General features: G+C 35.9%; 1 protein-coding gene across 5 annotated transcripts in view; it reads left to right on the forward strand.

Annotated features, from left to right (window-relative positions):
* The window catches only part of Zbtb20 (zinc finger and BTB domain containing 20), a 703,280-nt gene that overhangs the window by 454,511 nt on the left and 234,003 nt on the right, over positions 1 to 14,766 (forward strand). For all 5 annotated transcript variants that reach the window (XM_090346050.1, XM_090346059.1, XM_090346067.1 and 2 more), the window contains one exon: positions 13,862 to 13,959. The gene's annotated coding sequence lies outside the window, so the exon portion shown is untranslated. The remainder of the gene's footprint in view (positions 1 to 13,861; positions 13,960 to 14,766) is intronic.

A 14,766-nucleotide genomic window follows, 5' to 3' on the forward strand; every position in this document is an offset into this window, starting at 1 on the left:
AGAAGCAATTAAAGAATTAAATGTAATAATGTAGGTAAAACATACAACCCATAGTAATAGTAAACCATAAAATTATCATTTTTATCTTCTTTTCAATAATAGCCACAAGGTGGTAAAATTCTTAAATATATTGAAAGTAAAATAAGGTATTTCAGATGGCAAAATTCTTAAATATTTCAAAATATATCAAATTTCATGCATATTGTCCTGGAAAAAGTATGTACGTGTGGTATATATACATATACCAGTATATATTCACATATCTCCTTTTTTATAACACAGTATAGCACATATAATGCCTTATGTTTTAGAATGTGATAACACATAAAGTCTACCTTATTCTTTTTTAGCCAGCTCTACATTTTTTGTACTAAAAACTATTATGGATAATAATTATTCATAAATAAACAACCGTCTTAGGCTCTTGGTCTAACAAAATCCCAAATCTCTCTGTTAATTACATTGCCACAGGAGAAAAATTATTGTCTTATGTGTAGACATATGAATAAATATATATATTATAATCAGTTAGAGAAGATTACCTTGAACCTTTTTGATAGTATAAAAATTTGACATTATAAAATGTCAGAATAGCCATAGGCAAATGTATAATATCTCTTTGTGGCCTTACATGGAAGTTGGTATAGTGCTTAAGAGTTTTAATGAAGTCACTGATTACAGTGTCTGAGTTTTTATTGCAATTTCCATTTGAGTTAAAACTGATTTCATCTTCAAAAAAGCCTTTTAAAAAAAGAAGGAAAATAATTACTTTTCATATGGCAAGAAATCTAAATCCTTTCATTTTATCTACTAACATAAAAAAGACAGGTACTAAGAAAGCACTTAAGAGTTGATGCAAAACCAAAACCTCTACTAAGTATTTCACCTATGAAACTTTATTTTTTGAGTATCTAAGTACCCATGGTGCAGCAACAGTGACATACAGAAAAATATTTTATAACAAGGCTTAATTTAGTTCTAGTTTTAAAAATAGGGAAGGGACAATAGAACTTTGCTGAAATCATTTTGCTGCATATTTTTTTTCAAAATATTACCCATATGCCTTTAAATGAGAGGAAGATTTTGTTTGTGGGAATTGACATGCTTGTGCTTTATAAAATGATGGGATTGTACAGCTATGATACAAAAAAATGCACAAGCCATATTCTAACCTTGGAAGTGTGGCTGTTTGGAATGACACAGTGCATCAAGGTCAAAATAAGGTGCCCTCAGCAGATGGAAGACTTTCAAAAAAAAAAAACCAACAACAACTTTTTCATTAACATTTAAAATGGATTTATTTACACATAGTTTCTAAAAAGTACTTGGTGTGCTAGTTACAACCATGGCTAAAACTAATATAATTTATAATTCATACTATAACTAAAATACCTCATGGATTTCCTAAGCAGATAATTTCTGTTAAAAGCACACACACACACACACACACACACACACACACACACACACACACACGACAAGGAGGAAGGCTTCCCTCAGTGTCTTCTGATAAATGTAAAATCACTTTCAGTCAAATTTCAGAAACAAAGGATGAGAAATTACATATGTGCATTGGTGAAAAATGGATTTCATGACACTCTAACGTGTGTGTGTGTGTGCGTGTGTAACACTGTGATTCAAACTCAGGGTTGAGAGCTTTCTAGGCAAGTGCATGACCCACATCTCCTGCCTTTTTGATTTCAGGGTTTTTGTTTTTTGCAGGTTTTTCAGATAATCTGAGGGACTGGCCTCAGACCGTGAATCTCCAATGGGTAACTTGTGCATTGGTAGCTGAGATTACAGATGTCTTGCTAGGTTGTTTGAGATGAAATCTCAGTACATTTTTGCCTTAAACCATAGTTCTCCCAATCTCTCCCTCTTAAGCTGTTGAAATTATACATTTGTACCACCATACTTGCCTCTCGTGATATCTTGGCTTTAGATTTTAATACACAAAGGAAAATCTTGGCTTTAGATTTTAATACACAAAGGAAATTGCTTGGAATTTTTTTCTCATAGCTAATGCCTGTAGTTCTCTTCCATTAGTTTGAATTTGTTGAATTAAGCACTATTTACACTTGAATTATATTTGAATCATAAATAGATTATTGATGCTATTCTAATAACATGTATCTCCTTTAACTGTTTAAATGCCACACAATGAAATGATTAGAGATCTTTGAGTTCTTAAATAAGACAATGCATTCAGTAGGCAGGGACTATGTGGAAAGTTCTGACTGATCTTTTGTTTTTCTTCCATATATTTTTATTGTAATTAATAGAGTGGTTACATTATATTCACCAGATAGAAGGTGCATTACTTCACAAACATTGATACCCTTTCTCATGTCTTAGTCCCCATTTCCATCCCCCCATCCCTGCCTGTCATCTTGTTTTCCCCCCTTCCCTATCCGATTTCAAATAACCAAATAAGCTTATATACAGTATATCAGATAACAAGGTAAAATACTGTAACAATATGAGATAACCAAGGGACAGCAAAAGAGATGAGAGATAACAGAGTACATTAAGGATAGCAATCACTCATTATATGGCTTTTGTTTCTATATCCTGAAGGTCCTTCATTTAGCTTCATTCTACATGGCCTTATGTATCTAGGTTTCGTTCTCTTGTAAATCTCTGCTATGAGAGCCCAAGGTTTCTACTGATTATGACAAATGAGGGAAACCATTGAGCCTATGTTCCTTTGAGTCTGGCTTACTTTACTTAATATGATTTTTTTTCTAAGTCTTTCCATTTCCTTACAAATGGGGCGATGTCATTCTTTCTGGAATTCTATGCTGACTGATCTTTCAAGGTGATATGCCACATGCTTTCATGTCTGTATTATACAAATGATTTTCTTCTCTCTCTCCCTTCACTTTGTGTTTTCTCTCTTCTTGATCTTCCTGTTTGTCTGTCTGTCTCTGTCTCTGTCTCTGCCTGTCTCTCTGTCTTTGTCTGTCTGTCTGTATCTCTCTCTGTCTCTGTCTGTCTGTCTGTCTGTCTGTCTGTCTCTCTCTCTCTCTCTCTCTCTCTCTCTCTCTCTCTCTCTCTCTCTCTCTCTCTCTCTCTCTCTCTCTCTCTCTCTGTTTCATGAAAATTCATTTATCGGTGACATTTAAAGGCTTTGGCTGAGAGGTGTCTGGAGCTCTGGCCGCTGTGTACATCAATAGTTTCTTTGAATCTGGCACTCTGTCAATATTTGGGGGCCTTGATAATCTCACTTAAATGCAGAGCCTGCCAGCCATCCTGCTCTTAGGAGCTCAATAACAACTCCAGATGAGGAAATATTAGCATATCAGACCATTTCACAACTGGGGACACTTGGTAGAGAGTGTAAAAGCATCCTACACGTGTCTTTACACTGTTCTCTTTTCCACTTTGTCATTTTCCCACTAGCTATAATGATAAGAATCTGTATGTGCTATTTTTTTAATAAAAACTGAAGTAAATGACTTATTTTAAAACCTGGCTTTGATGAGGTTTATAGTATATAAAGTAATGATTATATTGGCAGTATAGTTTCTAAAATATTTTCTAGGTGATTTTGGTATTCATTTGCCTTTTAAAATTTGTTTGGACTATAGTATTTGGGTTAAAATTGCTGCTATTTTATGATAGAAAGGTATGCATATATTGAAGGTATTTCTAGCAGAAGAAGGTCGCCTTTGCTTTTGCTTCACCCTAGTATGTAGAAATTTACCTACATGAAAAAGACTATGAAAGACAAATAAGATGGCTCTTATATTCCCTAATCTTTCTCAGTTGTTCTCCCCATTGGGTCAATAAATGGCTTGTTTATAAGTTGAATATTTATGGCATTATTGCCTCTTTCTCATGCACTGCCTAAATAATAGAATATTGGCTATGTGAGATCTGTGAGGAAGACCAATTTATAATAACATCCTAATTTATGAAGCACTATGTGTTCTCAATCTATCTATATATTGACCATATCTTGTGACGGGAAGCTGACCTTCAAAGAAAAGAATGAGGAAGATGAGAGCTCTCCAGATATTAGTCTTATCCTAGGGATCTATATCCAGCTTAAGATAAATTGTAGGCCATGCTTACACCAAATAACCTGGGTTTCTGGATATACAAAAAAATAACCTTGAATTCTTATAGCACTTGATAAAACCAGAAAATTGACATTACACTTGCAATGACTCTTAACTTGAATTCACCTAGACCTTCCTCAGTTTTAGTTCTGGTCCCTAATATTTTAGGGTACTTATTTGCCACATGGTCCCTGAAGATATTCCAATAACCAACAAAAAAGACCTGAAAGTGATCATTTAGAAGGTCTACATAACACAAATTAGTTTTTATCTATGGAATTAAAATCTATAACAGAGATGAGCTTTGTTGAAACTTCTCTCTCATTTTTGTGATCCATGAAATACCCACAATCCTTTTACCCAATGTTACTGGATATAAATGGACTACATATCATGGTTGTAGATTTTTAATCACTAGGGACATGTTTATTCAGAACTCTGTCCCTCTTATTTTGTGCGTTAATAAACTTTCTTTTGTGTTTTAGTGTTTGAATAAATGATTACTACCTCTGCCTTACTGAAAAGTCTACTTGCCAACCCACCAATTGTCAATTCAAAAGGCCCCCTAATAAAGATGTTTTTCCTAAAATTTTTTTTAGACTCACCTCAAAAGGTTTACTTTTTAAATAAACCTGGTAGTAAATTTTCCATGTGTATATATCAGAATAGTGGCTATTTGCTTTGTCTTCTTAGAACAAATGAACTTAATTAATAGTTGTATACTCTTCTACAATTAATGTCTTCTTTTCTTTAGTATTTACTTTCTTAATACTGTATTTTCTCAGTTTCTCCTGATATGACCACCAGTCAATGGCCCTGTGACTAGAAATAAGGAAATATTTAGTGATCTATATGAAACTGTTGGAATTATACATTAGGAATAGAGTATATAAGAATGGTAAAACTGATAAATATGCATCATATTTTATATATTTTAAGCTTTATAGAGTTGTATAATCATAGATAAAATATAAAAAGATTAGAATAATTGGTAAGTTACTAATCACGTTGTTATGTTTGTAGCCAAGGCAATTTAAAAATAAGTAGTATAGTATACTTGATGCTCTGGGGCTCATTAGTTGGGAAGGTGGTTATGGTGCTCCACTTGAGTTTACTGGTTTGAGGAAAATGATGCTCTCACACTCCCTTCTTTATCTCTTCACTGCCAAAGGAAGTCACTGTTTGGGGAAAAAAAAACATATCTGAATATAGTGTTTTATTATTCTATCTTACAAGCTGATATTAATTGCTAATTCCTATTCTATAAAATAACATTGGAAAGCTCTGGCAAAACTGATTTTCCAAAATTTGGATCATATCAAATTCTAATGCCATACTAATATGTTGTCTAATTTCTTAATCCACTGAGACTCTGCTAGACTCAGACAAAGCTAGTACCTTGATCTATCTCTATATATGTAACAGAGCTTCAGTTGAATTTTGCCTCACATGACAAAATACAAAAGTTTTCTAATTTACTAATTTGTTGTTAAACACAAAAAATGAACTAGAGGGGAAGGAATTACCATTAAATGGATTGATTGATTGAATTCCACTGGAATCAGTCCTGAATTCTGGTTTATCTTCATTATCTTGACACATCTTTTCCAGTATTGATAAGCCCAGTGTATTATAGTTATTGGTAGTGGTATTTCAAAATTGAAAACAAATCAGTTTTAATTTAAGATTATATTTGAAGGAGAGATGGGGGACAGTGATGGAAAATCACATTAACAACAGGACACCAGAGTTTCTAAATGGCTGATGTGAAGGGGGGTGGAGGGACTGAATGTTTTCCAAGCACAGTGCTTTATACATAATCTGCAACACATAAATGTGTGTATAACCAACCACTTGAATTGAATACTAAGTAAAATAGAGGAAAAATGTGGTTAAATTAAGAGGGAAAGTAAACCTCAAAAGCACCAATTCATTTGTCACTTATATATAGAATTTTAACTCTACTGGGTTGTATGTACTAATATCTGCTAAAATAACCCATATACCTGAGCATGTTTTTCCAGTTTGTTTCTTTTGTATACAATTGTCATTTTAAAACTATGAGAGCAGGCATGAAACTGCTTCTTTAGGAACTCCTTGCAAGTTGTTGTCCATTATGGCTTGATAGATGCCCATGATGAATTGAAAGTAGTGACTCATCCTAAAGAAAAGATAACATCTAAGAGGTAGGGGAATAGAAAGTTAACAGTGAGTAATGTAAAATTGAAATTTAACCACTATAATAGAATATAAAGGATTCATGCAGAAAAAAAGGCATTTCTCCTATTTCCTCTAAGCATAGAAACTTAATCATGCTTGTTCTGAATTCACCTAAGATTGGATATGAGCAAATTAGAAAGAGAGAGAGAGAGAGAGAGAGAGAGAGAGAGAGAGAGAGAGAGAGAGAGAGAGAAGAGAGAGAAGAGAGAAGAGAGAAGAGAGAGAGTTGTTAAATTTAAATTTAACATTTTAAGGAAAAGTTCCTTAGAGAAAAGTCAAAAGAGGGTTAAAATAATAAGCGGCTACTTGTTTTTTGAGGAAATTATAAGAAAAAAAGAAATGGAATTTTCTCTCATCTTCACCAAGATTTCATGTTAACAAAACTGTATAAATCGTTACAGCATAACAAAAGAATTTAGGTTTGATAATGAGTTAGGATCTTGATAGGCTTCCAAACTTTAAAAAGGTATTTATCATCTATGAAATTATTTAACATAAAAAAAGGATAGGCTCATATCTTTCAGGAGTGGTCTAAATGTGTCTGAAAGATGGAAAGACACTACTTAAGTAGTTTACTGTTTTCAATTTGTCTGTTTGTTTATTTGTCTGGTTTTCCTCTCTTGATTTCTTTAAAGCCAGTATTACTTAGATATAAAAAGCTTTGTACAAAAGCCAGCCGTACTTTTAAGGGAATTTGACCAGGGTAAAGCAATATGAGTGCCACCAACATTTTAATGGAGAGGAAAAGAATTATACCTCTACCATCATTTCCCATAATAATTGATGTACTACAAATATGAAATTTTATGAATTTTCAGCTTCTAAAAATCTTTAGTTGCAAAAAAGTATTAGAATATATTGTTTAGTGTTTTTACTTCTTAAAAGTACAATAGACTTTTAGAGAAAAATGTATCCTATTGGTTCTTTTTTAATGTCAAACACATGCAAAGACAATATCAATTACCTTTATATGCAAACAGTTCCATTCCTGTGGCATGAAGTGAAGTCATTTTGATTCATGTGCAATAATATAAAGCCAATACATGGTGATACCATTCATCATAAGGACAGAGGCCCACAGAACACAGTTATGGAAAAAGAAATCCTCAATTGAGATATTTATATATGTACATTTTTTAATTCCATTATTGGGGCTTGAATTCAGGGCCTATGTACTATCCCTTAGTTTTTGTATTTAATGCTAGTCTGTCTACCATTTGAGCTTCAGCTGTACTTCCAGCTTTTTGATTACTAATTGGAGATAACACTCTGATAGACTTTCCTGCACAGATTTGTTTTGAACTGCAATACTCATATCTCAGCCTCTTGAGTAGCTAGGATTACAGGTGTTTGCCCATGCCACCTGGCTTACTTTTCTAGGAACTGAATAAACACAGGCAATTGTACATGTATCAACAAAGAATCATCATAGATTGGTGGGAGAAATAGATGGAAATGAATAGTTGCCTTCCACAGAGACAGATTATGGAATAAAGGCTTTATGCAAGGTGCTATGTAAATATTCCTGGGATCATTCTGGGTTAAGCCTATAGTCTTGGTATAATTTTCATAAAGCCTTTTCAATTTTCAAAATGTCCCCATTTGGACAATAAGTTATTTGTTCACCTTATAAATAGCCATATCAATCAAATCTGTCTGATGTTGTCAAGGAAGATTTCCCACAATCTAGGACAAAAAAAGCAAGGTTTTGTGCTTTGCCACATGTATTACCTTCATATAATGGAAATGAAACAAAGGTAAACTGACAACCATTCATTTCCCTCAGGCTTGTGAGAGCCTTAGATTGGGGGGATTCAACTCAAATTGGATGAGAAGTGGGTGACAAGGTAATCTACATCCAGTTTCTGGTATATGATATGCAGAAGGGTTGTTATTAAATGAAGCATTAAGTATTGATTCCTTGAAACCCTCTAGACTGAAAGATGAGGTGAGAAAGTGCTAGAAGCAGTAGGGGAATTTTAGGACGCTAGATTCAGATCTAGTAAACAGGTTCAAATTCAGTATAAATAAGAACACCTTGACAAATAGAGATATTTGTTCTCAATTGGGCCGGAACTGCCTGTGAGTGAGCAGTCCATGCCCCTGTAATGAGCAGAAGCTGTGTGCTCACTATGAGCAAACCACACTAGATCAGGACTTCACAACCCCGGGGAATGCAATATTCTTTAGCAGTCTTTGCGCCTTGATCATGATTCTCCATGCAGGAAGTCTTTTAATAGCTTTAAAGAATTCCAAGTTTGACAGACTCCAAGAGGTTAAAAGTATAGAAATATGAAGAATAAAACCAAGTGGTCTGAGCTCAAACTTCTTGTGAGCTATTCTGAACACAAATACCAAAATATTGAATGCTTTTCTCACAAAACATATTATTTACCACCCATACAGGAAAACAGCTGCTAGGAGGAAGTGTAAACAGGTGACATGTCTCACACAAAGGTCCTTCTTGGTGCATGTTCATTTGAAGATGGAGTAGTCCAAAGTCTTGCCCACCAATTTAGTGTGTGTAGCTCTGAATTATGTACAAACTGGGACTGGAGGCAAGATTATCATTAAAAAAATGCAAAGCAGAGAGCTGAACAGCAGATATATTTTGTGTAAAGTTTGAAACTTAACTATTTCAGCAATCTTTGTCAGGGGAAGAAAGATATCCACAGCTGGCCCTCACCTACAGATAACAACTGATGGGTGATAGAATGAGGTTCTCTGGAGAGAAAATAAACTAGAGGAAACTGAAGCTGTGTACATATAGAGGGAAGCAGGAGTTGGCATGGTCAGAGTGATACTGCCCAACACTGAGCCTTCACCGCACAGAGATGTGTGTTGGGTGAGAATCACTTCTACCACTTCCCAGAGCACTCAAGCAAGCAAGTCTGTGGAATGGAAGGGCAGAATCAGTTTTCTCAGAGGCCTAAGGAGGAGGCCTATTCAGCCGGGAACACAATCTGCTCACTCATTTTAAACACCACTTTAAAATCTCTGCCTTTACAAGTGAAAAATCTTTACAATAAACCAGAAAAAATAAAGTCTTCTGAAGTCATCGAGAAGACGTTAGCTTTTCAGCGTTAGCCATCCTTGAGCTTTGGTGTGAGAGAACCAATTTGAGATCGCTGCACCCCACATATTTATGGTAATATATTTACACTGCTATAGTTTAGTTCCTAGAATTGAAAGAATTGAGAATGCATATACCAACAATTTGGGAAAAGTTTAAATTATACATAGAAATTGTAATGTGTATAGCATCTTACAAAAGATTAGCAACAAGAAATTTTTATTCAGCAGGGACTATTACTATTTTCTGTAATATTCTGTAGCTATTCATTTTGAGTTTATATCTTAGTTTACATCATTACATTCTGTCTGGCCCTTGACCAGACTCCCTTTATTCTAGTACTGACCTTCATTCCCATATGGTATATCTATGTTCCTGCTTTAACACCTCAGAATAGCTGGCACCAGTGGCTTAAGCCTGTAATCCTAGCTGCTTAGGAGGCTGAGATCTGACGATTTCTGTTCAGAGCCAGCTCAGACAGAAAAGTCCCTGTGACACTCTTATCTCCAATTAACCCCTCAAAGATGGGACTGTGGCTCAAAGTGGTAGAGCCCTATCCTTGAGCAAAAGAGCTCAGTCAGGGTCAGTGTCCAGGCCATGAGTTCAAGCCCCATGATTGACCACAAGTTGTTGTATTATTTACATAATAGCCTTAAAGTTACTTATAAATTTAATATAAGCAAATGTTAAATGTTCGACAAATTTAATGATAAAAATCATAAAAAATAATACATGACAGAGAGGGCTATTCTTTTCATAATTTCTGGAGGCACTCTTTGCTTTTCATATACTGACCTTGATATTGCATGTCTCCAAGGAACAGAAAACAGAGCCTCTTACAATTTTATCCCATCCTTATAGAAGTTCAGATTAACTTTGCAAAAGACATAAGTACACTCAGATGAAGAGTGTGAAATTCTGGATTCCAGGTTCTTCATTTACTATGAAAATGTCAGGCTAGAAAAGATGACCCCAAGGGTTATTTTATAGTATTGCTTTCTCTCACATGGTTAAAGTTTTTTTCTAGTTTCATGTTGGCCTTCCTTATAGTAATAGGGAGAAGGCAGTATAAATTCTCTCCTCAACAGCTGGAGCTGCCCTTGTCACCAAAACTATCATATGTTAGATCCCATGGTCTGTGTCTGCAACAGAGCCAGGCCTTAGCTGTGGAGGATCTACTTGCTACAAGTGAGTTTATGTGCCTGGAAGCATATGGCCTTGATATATGATCCCAGAGCAAAAGAGTAAGGTATTTCAAGCTGGCCACAATTTTATTGACTCTCCCAGGCTTGCTTTGTAGTCATTCCAATAAACTAGATGAGAAATTTCTGATGCTCCAAGCTATCCAGTCCTTGGGACTCCATTTCATGATTCAGAGTCCAACAAAACAACTCAGAGTGCTTTTGTGTGACACTGTGACCACAGGGATAAATAATTGCTTAGTAATTCTCTTTGAGGCAGAAAATTCTAAACATGGAGGAACCATTTCCCCTTAATGGAAGCCAGAAATCCTGTGAGTGCTTGAAATGGCATTCACAAGTCTGAATGGTAAACAGATAAAAACAGGAGTGCACCAGTTGCACAAATGACTTGCTTGTCACAAACTTGTCATTGCAGTAATCTAACATTTCTTTCACAGAGCCTGATGGAAAGTATGGAACAAACAGGCCCTGCTGACGTTTTGGCTCTGCTAAGTCTCCTACCAAGCAAAAGCATCTGCAGCATCTTCCTGTTCTAGACCCTTTATCTGCTGAAGTTTGCTGATACTGTGCATGTCAGAGCAGTGCTTGACTGTTGCACTTAACAAGTTGATGACAAGCGAGTCATTCCTGCTTTTAGCAGGCTGCCATTTGACCTTCGTTTAAGTATAAAGGAAGAACCCTAACAGGGCAAAGCACAAGGGAGATATCAAAATTTTTCCCCCAGGCTAGTGCAGCTTAATAAAGATCATCTAACTAGGGCTTGAGTGAAATGGTATAGTGGGCATTCTAGGCTATTCCATCAGAACTATGGACTGGATTTCCCAGTCAAGCATTAATGCTGTGAATATATTCAACCATCCCAGGATTCCTCTTTCTGGAGGAATTATGTTGAAATTCATTGTCTCCTGCATCTGCTCTTCTCCCCACCCCCCTGTATACTCATGCCTATAAGAGAACCTTAAATGAACATTGCTAACTACAGCTAAACAGAGTTTTTGCCAGTTCTTGAAGTTCCTTCTTTTGGTAGCCACTCCTACCCCCTTCTCATTCAGCATAATACCTAAAGCTATGTATACCTAATCAGAGTCTGCTCTTGTCTCCTGAAAGCTCTACTCACAGAAAGCTTAGGTAGCCTCCCATAAGACATCACCTCCAACCTCAGCTGCCAGCAGGGAGTGCTCAAACACTTCGCAACTTCTGGCTCTGGTCTAGTTGAGGAGCCCTCCTCCCCTCCAAGACCCAGCATATGCAGTCCAGTAGGTCCAGCCTCCAGAGCAGACAGAGCCTGGCTGGAGCTTGTAATAGGACCCTTGCCTACTCCACCCCACCCAGGTTTTCTGCTTTGTGGGTGCCATAGGATATCACAGCTAGGAACAATGGAGCACTCACCCCAAGACTTGGGTCTTTTTATAAAGTTGTGAGTGTCTTTTTCACTAAGGTGTCAGATACCTCCTATTCCTTTTAGACCCTTCTGATCAGTTAAGGATACACGGATGGTGTCTGGTCTGGTTTAAACATTAACATGGAAAGCTTTTCTTTTTCAGACTGGTGCTCTAGATGCTTTTATTTTGAAAAAAGTCTTGTGTAAAAATGATCATTGTCTAGCCATGAGACCCAAATTTCTTGCCAAAGTACTGGTAAGCCCTTAACAGTTTTTTTAAGATCTGGCATATTGACCACAGTGCTATCTTCCAGATGAGATGTTTTAATTCCATCCCAAATATCTCTTTTGTAATCTATAGCTCCACTTTGTGGAAGTACCACCTCTGGGAACAGATGGGACAGGTTTGAGAAGAGGGCCTTGTTCCTGGAAAAGGAAGTGAGCATAGCTTGAGACATGAATTCAAAGTTTCTGCTAAAGAAAATACGTGAAGAAACAACTTGAATTTTAAATGGTGCTTTACTTTTTCTTTCATTCGAAACTTTCTAATAGGATTTCTATAATGATTTTGTGTATTTTTTTTTTTTTTTGCCAGTCCTGGGCTTGAGCCCAGGGCCTGAGCACTGTCCTTGGACTTTCTCAAGGCTAGAGCTCTACCACTTGAGCCTCAGCACCACTTCCGGCTTTTTTTTTTCTATGTATGTGGTACCGAGGAATCGAACCCAGGTCTTCATGCATGCTACGCAAGCACTTTAACCACTAGGCCAAACTCCCGGTCCCGTGTGTATTTTTTCTTAATAGAACTTAAATGGTGAAGAAATGATATACTATTTTTGATTGGGGGAGGAAATAATCTTTTTTATGTGAAGCCTCTTTTTAAATAGACATTGGGGAAATCAATAATAACAAAAATAAGAGAGAAAAATTATCTTTATTCAGAGTAGGGTATGTGTGTGTTCATGTTATTTTTGTTTGCTTATTTGGGTAGCCCAGTCGGGCCTTACACAGTTCAGCTACCTTGTTGCTGGAATTACAGGCATGTGTTGACACATCCAGTTGTATACATTTTTATATTGACTTATATGATTTTATATTTTTTAAGAGAGTAGAAGAAAGCAAGAAAAAATCTTTATAACAGAGTAATTTCACTGGAGTCACAGAATTTTAGGGTGAGAAAGGGTGACTTTATATCTCACTGTCACTTGGAAGGTATGGACGCTTAGACCCGAAGATGTTTAATAAGATAAAACAAAGTATATGACAGAATTATGGCAAGGCAAGACCTAAAACCAAGGTCTGAGATTCAGTTCACTGCTTTCTTTTAAACAAAGATGATCTTGATTTCCTAATTTCCCATTGGTTTCCTTACATCTAATAAGGTATTTGCTGTTGAAGAAACTTGGAGTTCATATTGACTGTGCTAACTGAAAAAAATGTACATTTCTTCCTGAGCTGTATTTTGTCTGAGTAGGATAAGGAACTTTTATTTCCGTTTATATTTTCTTCTTGGAAGATTTCCAAGAAAGTTTCTATTCCCTTCCCATTTTATATCTGAAAACGTATTTTCAAATGGATCTCTTCCTTTCCTAAGTATTCATGTGAACAGGTTACGTACTAACATTCCTAGAGATGAAAATAATCTCTCAGATCAACAGAAATGCTTTTATTCCTATTTGAATCTATGTTTGAGTTGGCCCATGCAGTTTAAGTGTGAATAAAATACTGCTTATGTCAGAACATCATTTTTTTTATTTTTTTGTTTAATGGAAGAGGAAAGCTTAAAAATATATCTTCTTGTAGCTATGGTAATTGTAAATGCTTTTTCATTTATGTAAAACTTATTTTTGAAAGTTTTCTTTTTGTTTTATTTCTCTCTTTTGCATTTTTCAATCATCTGTACCATGACTGGTAATGATAGTAGCAGTGGCTGGCACTTCTCCTCGTCGTGTGAGAGAAAGAGAATTGGCTGGAGTAACACCTCGTTCTCTGTACGGTGAACTTGAAATGCACCATTGAAAGGTACAGTGTCTCATTTTCTGAAGCCAGAGGTGAAACTCATGAGCAAATAGTAATGTTGGTACCCAATGATCATTACTGATGTCTGTTGATTTGAATCCGTAAAGTCTTTCTCAAGGCATGCCTCCTTATCACCTGTTAAAGGACCGAAGTGGGTGATTTTTGTACATTGCAACTTCTGTCTGCGTATCAATGGTGCATACCTTTAATCATTCATTTAAGAAAGCCTGGAACTTTACATGTACTTAAGAAATGAGTTGAAAATGTTGTCCTTGCTTCATGATGCCTCATAACATTTTACAGTTGATAAGACTCCTCAGAGAAATAAGCATAACTATTCTGACTTTTATGCTTTTTAAGTTTTATTTTTATTTATTTTTTTTATTGTTGGAAGAATGTATAGAGAAGTTACAGTTACATTCATCAGGTAGTAGATGCATTACTTTTTTTTTTTTATCAACGCCATTCCTGGGCTTAGAGCTCAGGGCCTGAGCACTGTCATTGGACTTTCTCAAGGCTAGAGTCACAGCACCACTTCCCACTTTTTCTATGTATCTGGTCCCAAGGGATCAAACCCAGGTCTTTGTGCATGCTAGGCAAGCACTCTACCTCTAGGCCAAACTCCTGGCCCCTAGGTGCATTACTTCCTACACATTGATACCCCTTGTCATGTTTTTGTCCCCATTTCCCTCCTCCAACTCCCTCCCAATCATCCTGTTTCCCTCCTTCCCTTTCTTATTTCAAATAAACAAGTAAATGTATATACAATATACCAGGCAACAAGTCAGATACAGTAACAACATGAGATTA

The sequence above is a fragment of the Megascapheus bottae genome, chromosome 1 (genome assembly GCF_031878675.1).
Source record: "Megascapheus bottae isolate mThoBot1 chromosome 1, mThoBot2.hap1, whole genome shotgun sequence".
NCBI lineage: Eukaryota > Metazoa > Chordata > Mammalia > Rodentia > Geomyidae > Megascapheus > Megascapheus bottae.